The 9743-nt window shown below is 38.7% G+C and overlaps 1 protein-coding gene across 1 annotated transcript in view; it reads left to right on the top strand.

Annotated features, from left to right (window-relative positions):
• The window catches only part of ZMIZ1 (zinc finger MIZ-type containing 1), a 294975-nt gene that overhangs the window by 158083 nt on the left and 127149 nt on the right, over positions 1-9743 (top strand).

The raw sequence follows: 9743 nt of genomic DNA, 5'->3' as shown, positions 1-9743 counted from the left end.
AAAAGAATGATCTTAGAAATATTCTGCTTGGGCAATAGCAGAAGAGCTTCCAGCTTCATTTATGGATTTGCTGGTTTTGATAATAATATATAGAATGTATGTATGGAATGTATGGAAGGCTGTTGTAGAGGGTTTTCTTAAATTGTAATGCTAGCACTTAGAGAAATCTTGGTGACTTGAAAATTTCATGAGTTTGCTAGACAGCATGTGTTGAACAGCAACATGTGTAGTACGTGTCTAGTATTTGTCTTTCCTTGGTGATTTTTCTTTTAGAATAATCTGTGCACAATATACATACTGGCTATTTGCAGTAGATAATTTTTCCATATCAGCAGTACTTTATAATCCTGGAGTTACGTTTGCTACTGTGGGCTCCATTGTATATAATGTAATAGGAATGATGTTCTTATCTCAAGAAGAAGCTCAGGATTTGATACAACAGCTAAATTTTGCCAGAGGTACCTAAAAGGTATGTTAAGTTCATTTCAGTAGTTAAATACTTAGCATTTGTTAAGTAGGATCTTTTAAATGATTACTCATTTAGAGGTGAAATAATTTCTTTTTGTGATAAAGAAATTAGGCTAATGCTGTCCAGGCCTATGAATAAAACAGGGTATTTCTGTGCAGTGCACACTGTTGAAGAGGCAAGGATACATAGGTAAACCCTTGGCTTGTGCTATAAATAGAAAATATTTTTTCATTAACTAAGCCCCAAAAGCTGTGCCTCTTCTGGCCAAAATGCAAAGCAGTGCAATGTTGTTATGTTCAAACAGTTCTGACAGACACTAATTCTAGAGCTAAAATTTTTGTGCTTACCCATTACAGAAAATCACCTAAGTGAGCGGGTAATAAAATTTATAAAGAATACACATTTCAACAGATAAATAATAAGTTAGGAATAAAGGGGTAAGCTTTGAATCTTTTTTGTTTCTTGCAAGCTACAGGTTGTGGGAAGGTTCCCTTAAACAGCTTTTATGGAACTCATGCAAGCAAATTATGGTCTTTCTCAGAGACAATAAGATCTCTCCTAACTTGCCAAGAAAAGCTAGGTGTTATTTTTCAACAGTAGTTATTTTCAAATCACATAGACAGTCTGTAGGCCAGAAACTGAATTATAATTGAAATCATTGATTCTATAAATTATTGAAATGGCAGTGAATATGGTGTTCTTTTGTATATAATACTACTTCTTCCATAATGTTATGGGGAGCTGATGAAAACAGCCTCCACTTTCCACAAAACAGACATAGCTGTGTTTTTCCTAAGATTGAAAAAATTTCTTACTCTAGCACTAGATTATATTATGGCAAGGCTGATAGTCTTGATAAATTTAAGAATATAAATCTCTAAAAATGTACTGTAAATGGCATTACCTTACAGTCTCCTGAAAGAAACAGCTTCAGTTACCACACAGCAGTTAAAAAAAAATAACCCTAGTTTGGCCAAATCAGATATCAGTCCAAGCAAAGAAATCAAAGAACTTGAATCACTCCCAGGTTAACTTTTCTCCTAATCATTTCCCAATCCATGTGGATACTAAAAGTCATGTTTAACAGTAATGTTTAGCAAAAAGTTACACAGTAATTAAATTATATCTCTGTGTATGGGAGACAAAAGCAAAATACTGTTCAAAAGCTTTTCAGGAAAGAATGCCTCAGAGTAGACTGCAATCCAAATTACTTTCAGTCAGCATTTGGCCCAGGTTGTTTCATTCATGTCTGCCTCTTCTCAGGGCCAGTGTAGTCTCATCCCATGGGTCTGCTCTTGCCAAGCAGTTTAACATGTAAATTATCTTATTGAAGGCTTTGGGTAACGTTTGTGTTGGTGCTGCAGCAAAAATGGAAATGAGGAGACAGCTGAGAGCAAAACGGACAGATTTACAGACTTGTCTTCAGCAAAGGACCGTAAAGGCACTGCCTTGTTCTCTTGCTGTGCTTCAGCTTTACAAGGCACCGAGTTTATCATTCTTTAGGGCTCTTCAGTGTGTCTAATAAAGAGATAAAAGGGTGAGAGAAGCAAAGCTGTGTGCAGTTACTCTGTAGCTGTACCTAGGTGCTTCGTTTAAGAAACTAGAATCCAGCACTACAATGGTTTTGGACAGTAGGAGGAGTTTAGGTAAGTGGGGTGTGCTCACCTGGGCTGACTCCTGGTCAAAGCCCTGAATGTAAGAGAGCTTCTCTAGTGAAAGCTGTGGTTTTTAACCACCATGGCTGGGATCTGGGTCTCTCTTTGCATCTAAAAGATTCAAAGACTTCCTATCCCAGATTTTCCACAAAAAAACCATCCTGAAACAGTCATTGAAATAGTAATTAAAAATGTCTTTCCCTCCCCTTCCCCCCAAATCTTAATATTCTAGATTTTCCTCTCCAAACAGGGGGACTGCCTCAGTCATCAGATGTGGGAAACTTACCTGTGTTTGTGAAAGAAATATTTCTTTTTAAATTAAAACAAGCAAACAAGCAAAGCTGTAGTCCTAGCTGTACTTCATCTAAAGGTTATGGATTTCATTTAAATCTTTTGTGCTGCTTGTAGTTCTTACTACATCTCTGTACTGCTGATGAGAGCTGCCGAAATAACAAGCATCAATGATAAACTGATGGAAGTATCTGCTATATGTTCATGTTTTAATGATACTGATACAATAGTACAATAATCTTTTGAATTGCATTTCTCTTCAGAAAATCCTGGATTTGAGACTTGAGATTATTTTAGATCATTTTAAGGAGAAAAAAACCCTAATTGCTCTCATTTTCCTAATACAGGAATCTATTTTAGCTTGTGTGATATGTTTTGAAGAACATAATTGGTTCCTAAAAGACATACATGTTAAAAAAGAAAAAATAGAAGAATGGCATGTCTGAATTATGGGAGGTTTCCATAATGGGATGCCTCAGACTGCAAATGCAGCTGCTGCTGCGTTGACTTCATGCTTGCCTGGATTCATTCGGTTTAATGCAGAAAAGTACACACATAATCAAAAATCAACCTGTGACATTCCAAAAATCAGATTTCTAGTCAGATTAGAGTTTGAATGTGATTAATTATATGGAAGAGTTAGTTCAGCATATTTATACCCAGAAAGTGGGAGGTTGCAGCTGCCAGTGAGACCCCTAGAATTGTTACATTTACTCTTTGTATCCAAGACTTCCAGAGCACAAAGTTCACGTGTAAGAAATTCTGCTCCCATCATCCTCTCCACGCATCTGTTAAACACACAGCTTTGTGTTTGCAGAGCAGCACAACACTCCAGGGCTGTGTACGTGCTGTACTGCCAGGGTACAGCCAGCAGGCACAGAACACTCTGCTTCAGAGCAGCTCAGAGTGCTACCAAATAACTCACTATTACTGCGTGTCCTTTCACTTCATGGTCTCCTAAAGCCCTTTTTACCTAAACTTTGTTAGTCTAGTGATGATCTTTAGTTCAAAATTAAGGTCAATGGAACAGATCATTGCAGAAATTATAACATTATTTAAAACTCTTTGAGATGTGTTGCTCTCCAAAGTAAAGTACTTTCGGAATTCCCTTGTCACTTTCTTCATATGAGAGGTGTATGTTTCATCCAAATCACTGTTCAAGGTGTGCCAGAACTCAGGTGACAATAGTATTGCGGTGACCCAGTGATCAGCTGGTTTAATTAAAGCACAATCCCTGCCTCTTTTTCTCTGGGAAAATTTTCAGTGGAGAGGGTTGAGTATAGTGACCTTCTCTTCAACGTTTATGCTAGTTAGGGACATGCAGAGAGGAAGAGGATGTAAAGGAGGAGATACCCTTACTCTGCATGATTTACATCACTGTTGCAGGAAGCATCAAGAAGTACGTGGCATGCATACTGGTTTGTTTTACTTTGAAAATATGGCCCTTATAGAGTGGGAAATACATTTTAAGAAAACTCTAGTTTGAATACAAGGGTTCTGTAAAGTCTCTTACATTTGCAGAACCTACTTAATGTCTGTTTTCAAGCATCAAAAGCAAGAAACTACTTAATGATATATATAACTTCCCTGACTTGCTTTGATTGTCTCTATTGTTGAAGCAGCCCTTCTGCAACTGAAGTGTAAGAGTCTCATCAGATCAGGACTTCAGATCACAGATTTCTTCCTCCTTTTCCTACCCTTTTTTTTTTTTTTTTCTGTTTGAGGCAGATCACTATTCATGTTGCAAAATTCCTCAATTTGCTTCCTGTTTATCTGATCTTTGTGTGTTACTGAGGGGGAAAAATTACCATCTACATTGCAGAATTCTAATTACAAAATTTCTGCTGTAGTCTTCAAACTGCATTCAGATAATTTCAAGTATGCACAAGTGGCTGAACATGGAGCCGTCTGAACTAGCAATCAGCTGGCATTTTTAGTTCTGAGCTACCAGCAAATTGAATTGGTAAAATTCATTCTGATGCCAGCAGGGGGGGGTGCTCTTGACTGCTGCTAGTTAAGAGTTTCATTGAAAGTGCAACATAATGGGAAGGGAGTTGAGAAATAAGCAGTCATGTAGCTCTCTTGATTAACAGGGCTGTTAGGTTGAGAGCTACATTGTTCCAGTACTTCGTGGGGTGATGACAAGCAGGGCAGCGAGTGACGCTCCGCGGTGAAGCTCCCTAGCCTTGCAAAAGGAGGAGGGAAGGGAGGAAAAAGTATTGCAGGTAAATTCAGCAAAGAAAATATGCTGGTAGCCAAATTTGTCTGCTTTTCATGTAATTAAAACCTCACTCCCATCATTTTCTGCTCACTGTCAATGACCCTGAGAGTTCAGACATCTGGAATTCTGCAGAGCTGAGTCACAGACAGTGAATGCGTTGTCTCCTTTATGAAGGCTGTTCATCTGAATTATTCAGGTTAAAGATTTCAGAGGTTTGGAGTGATCAGATTTTCTTACTGGCAGGTGATGTTATAATAATGTTTGTTTGCAGATAGTGTATATGTTAATTTAAAAATGGCTTGAAATAGTTAGTGCCATATCTAAATTTAAATAAAAGCGAGGTGTTGCCAGTGTGTGTAGGAAATAGGCTAGCTTTTGTAAAGTCTAGCTGTCTGAAATGTTATTGCAAAATAACATAGAGAAATGTTAAGTGTTGAACCTTGGGCTGGCCAAGCACCTCTCTCACCCATGATAAAGGATGATGATCTCAATTTATGATTGTGGTACTGGCAACTATGTCTGTTTGGGGTTTTTTTTAGCGCATTACTTTTCAATGGAACTTTATGTTATGTATGGTTAGGTCAAGTAAGATAGGTTCTTACAGCATTGCAGAATGAAATCATGGTTGAACATGTGGTGCCAGCTACCTGTCTAAATTTTTGCTGGTATCATAATCACTTAGTCATAACATTTAATGGATTATCGAAATTGTTTCCTTGATCCCATCTGATCCACACTGGTACCTGAATAAGACTGAAATCAGAGGAAGTTTCAAATGTGGCAGAATTCCTGGGACAGGGTTCAGACGCAGCTGGATGGCTTCAGTCAGCAGCAGGTGTCTGGAATCACTGAGGTGTGGCCTGGGACAGACCTAAGGGACCATGCTGTCTATTCTTTTTCTCCAAAATGGGATGTGATACAGATAAAGTCTGGTCTGCTATAAATCCCCTTACCCTCCAAAATCCAGAGAATGATAGGTAGCTCTTTCCAGTGCCTGATGATCTTTAATACCTCAAACATTTTCCCAGTGAGTCACATATACACTGAGAAGATGAATGTCTGTTCCTGATTGTCTCTTTAGGCATTTAATTTTTCTGTCGGATCTGTAGTATTTCGTGTGTCTTTGGTCTCATTTTTGCAACATTTCTCCAGGTTATAAAGATAATTTTAAACTCTTACTGTGTCCTGTTAAGTGTTTGCAGACTCTTCTGCCTGCAAAACCACCTAGAGGTTTTGCAGTTTACTCTGTCACTGGCCAAATCAGGACTATATACATAGAAATTACCTGTAACAAGCACAAGTTATGATTTGACAAAGGACTAGTAATTAATAATCTGAGTAAAATTTATACTGCTGTCATCTGGGCTATGTTCCTTTGTAACAATAGTGTTACATAAGGCAATGTCAAAAGACGGATTAGAGTTAGCATATGGTAACTTGTCAAAGAAGGAAATTGCACAGTGCTGATGGATTCATGATGATGTTCTGTATTGCCCCCCTAGCACTTCTTTAATACTTCGTTTTGTTGTCTATCTGGATACCTGTACTTTCTGAGAGTCACCTTAAAACCAGATTTGATGTATCGCCAAGCTCTCTGTCCTGAATGAATCTCTGAAGATAATCATTAGCAGTTACACTGTTTGTCCAGGCAAGTTCCTTTGAGGCACTCAAAGGTAAATTTCATCAGGGTCTGCTGACCTGCGTATATTAAACTTACCAAATGTCTTGTATCTAGTTGTTTGTGTTTTGTGGATCATGCTCCTATGACACATTTGTTATCTTGTTTCTGGGAATTCTCAGTGTCTCTTTAAAAAGCTGGGGGGTCCCTTGCATACCGAGGAAAGCTTGACAAGAACCAAGTGAGCGATGGCAGACTTGAGTTGTAGACAACCTGAAACAGGGCCTTGGGAGGCAGGTGTGATCTGTTCCATTGACCTTAATTTTGAAATAAAAGTAGGTCTTTAACCTGTCACAGTTGAAAGAAAAACTTTAGGTACAGTCAATGCAAAAAATTGTAAGACTTGTTAAAAAATTCAGACAACATGCAGCTGGCACCATGTGTTCATTCTGCAATGCTGTAAGCACTTATCTTAGTTGACCTAACCATTCCTTGTAAAGGAAATAGATGTCTACTGCCCTGTTCATGTCAACCAAGCTGAGGCAGAAGGGACCAGAGAAAGCCCTCTTGAGCACAGGTCCACCAGTTTGTTTAATGGACCCTCTGTCTGCATTTAGTGGAGTGCATACAAGAACACTTTAGTTGGAAAATTACTCTTGGCAAAACAGAAATTTTATTAGAAATATCTGCTTTCTGTTAAGTTTCTGTGTGTTTTGTTGCTCTTTTGAGAGGAAGAAGGGGCTTTTTGTGCAGTTTGTCAGTGGAAGCACTTTCTTTCAAAGATTATAATTTTTAAATTTTTTTTGCTAAAGCAGATTTGCAATTTGTTTTCCCTCACACTTTGCGTGAAGAAGTAAGTGCTAGTTTGACTGGCTGACTTCTGCTCGCTCTCAAATTCAGATTTTGCCTGCTCATGCTCAGTCCTCTTGTGGTGTTTGCTGGGGCACTGCTCAACCACTCCAAGGTGGGTGCTCCCAGGCCGTGCTGTGGCCATCGGGTGTGGTCAGCCTTGGGCTGCACACTGGCACCTGGAAAGCTCTGCTGTGCACCCCTCTCAGCTTCATGGCACTGCTTCCTCTGGCAGGGGAAATTAAGAAAAGGAAACTGATGCGAAGTGGGAGTGTACAAAGTTAGGCGTCAGCCTGTGGTTGGGATTGCACTGACCAAGGCTTTGTGCTCTATTCAGTTAAGACAGTGCAAGCAGAACTTGGCTTTTGTGGGTTTTCCAATTCTCTCTGTTTCCTGAATTACTTTGTAGAATTTGTCTATAATTAGCAAGATGTCAGTTGAGAGTAGTGATTTGGCCTCTGGCTAGGAGGGTCTCAGGATCTGTAGCTTTATGTTTTAAAACGAATCAAGCATATAAGCAGCCAATGCATTTCCTGAGTTACTGTGTGCTCACTAACGAGCAGGTGTATCTGCCTTCATTCCTGTCCAGTTTCAAAATAAATGATTTAATGATTATGTGTTTTTTCAAAACAGAAAATGAGAGGGCCCTTTCTCCATTGTTTTACCGACTTCATTTGCACTCTGCAATGTGTTCCCCTGTAATGGTGCAATAGATGATGGCTAAAGGAGTTTAAATAATGTTTGTTCGTTAATAAGACATTGTTCTCAGGAATGTTTTGCAAGGTGGTGCTTTGGGTGTTTTAGAAGAGCTTTTTGTCTGTTTTGTTCCCATCCCTCCCCTAATATCTACTTCAGAGTGGCTGAAATACAGTGATACTGGAAGTGGAAAAGGGGAACAGATTTCAAAGTATGTAAGTGTATTCCAGATCTCATGGCAGCCCACCAGTCTTCACTCCTGTTGCTAATTTAGCATGAAACATGACATATCATGTTCTGCTCTTGTTTTTCTGTTTTTGAATGGTTTTGTGGGTTGGCTTTTTATTATTACTTTGTTGTTGTTGTTATTTATTTTATTTTTTCTTATTTTTGCAAGTTTGGACCCAGAGTTTTAGCCAGGATGTTAACAACTGGACTTCTAAGTGTAAAGGATTAAAGGCTGATCTACCAAGTTGGAAATGTTTCTTTGTTTATCAAAAATAATTACATTATTTCTTTTACTTTATTCCTTTTTACTTTTCTATCTAAAAGCTGTAATTGTAAAGAAATGTGATAAAACAGTCGGTGTGTATTACTGTACTGATTATCCTCAATTTTCCTTTCTTTTCCCTGAAGCTCTCTTCTCAGTTTTGAGGTCAGAAGGGTTAAATTTAGGGAGGGAACACTCCCACTTGATAAAGTCTTATGAATCTGTAATTTTTACGTTAGTAGGAGCAACAGAGCAGAACATCTGCCTGGGAACTTCATTCATGTTAGTTCTTTTTTAAGAAATAAATTTGATTCTTAATTGTTAATAGGAAAAGTGGGTATTTTGGAAGAAAGTTCAGACTAATATTTGTAAGTTATCACATATGTTAGTTCTTCACTCTGTTTTATACTGTTGCTTTTTGCAGTCCTGGACACAGATAATTGCAGTGTCATTCATTAAGAAAGAGGCTTTCAGATGAAGAAAGGAATGGGAAAAGGATATTTTCTTGTATTGTTAGCTATTAAAGATAGGGACTTTCTTTTGCTTCAGGGAATGGTGTTCTGTTTCTTGTGCAGTTCCTTCACCGTTGTTTTAATGCAAAGAAGTAATGGCACTGTTAAGAATAATCTGTTTTATCTGTGTCTCTGAGTCTGAAGTCATCATGTGCCACTAGAAGGCAATAGAAAAGCTGTGCTCTGTATAACTTTAGCATCATTTGGCAGAATGACTGTGGTACTGTGTTTGTACTATGCAGATTTCAAAGAGGATACGTTCTTGGCTGATGGCTGAGTTGCTGGCTTGGAGAAACATTTGACTGCTTCTCATCCTTAACTCCAGTCTTCAATTTGCCTGGTTTTGCTGGTTCTTCTAGATCAGTCCACAACATTTTCAACAGTCTGTCCCTAATTTAATGTTTAGCAAATGCTTCTTGCACAGGCCTATTTATTCTAAAACTGCAGTAAATGTGCTTCCCAATAGAGTATTGTTGAAATGCAGCAACTGTGACACTGAGCACAATGTAGGACAACCCTGCCCAGCAGTGTGGAGCGGGCATTTTAACCTAAAGGACCTGGGCACGGCCCTTGGGAATGGGGCCAGGAACTGTACAACAGAGAGAGACAGAGGATTTCTCATCCTCACATCTCAAGTACAGTAAGGTGTATTCTATACAGTCTTTACAAACATTGCTCTTGCATTATTTCTTCTGGCTTTGTCTCTCCAATTTTCATGGAACTACCAGGCCCTTCTTCTGACGAGTGGTCAAATAACCAGATCACCAGAATACTCCTGTGTTCAGTTTGCTGTGCTTGTGTTGGAAACTGCTGGGGAGAACTGCCTCTTACCATGTTTGTATTGTGCTCTTGCAGCAGATTCAGATTTCTAACATTAGTGCTGATAAGCAGGTTAATGTCACTTTGTAAAGAGCTCAAGTAACCCCTAATGAAGCTTTCTCT

Source organism: Corvus brachyrhynchos, unplaced genomic scaffold (assembly GCF_000691975.1).
Source record: "Corvus brachyrhynchos isolate BGI_N302 unplaced genomic scaffold, ASM69197v1 scaffold279, whole genome shotgun sequence".
Taxonomy (NCBI): Eukaryota; Metazoa; Chordata; class Aves; order Passeriformes; family Corvidae; genus Corvus; species Corvus brachyrhynchos.
The sequence above is the reverse complement of the archived record's forward strand: the minus strand, read 5'-3'. Positions and strand labels throughout refer to the sequence as shown.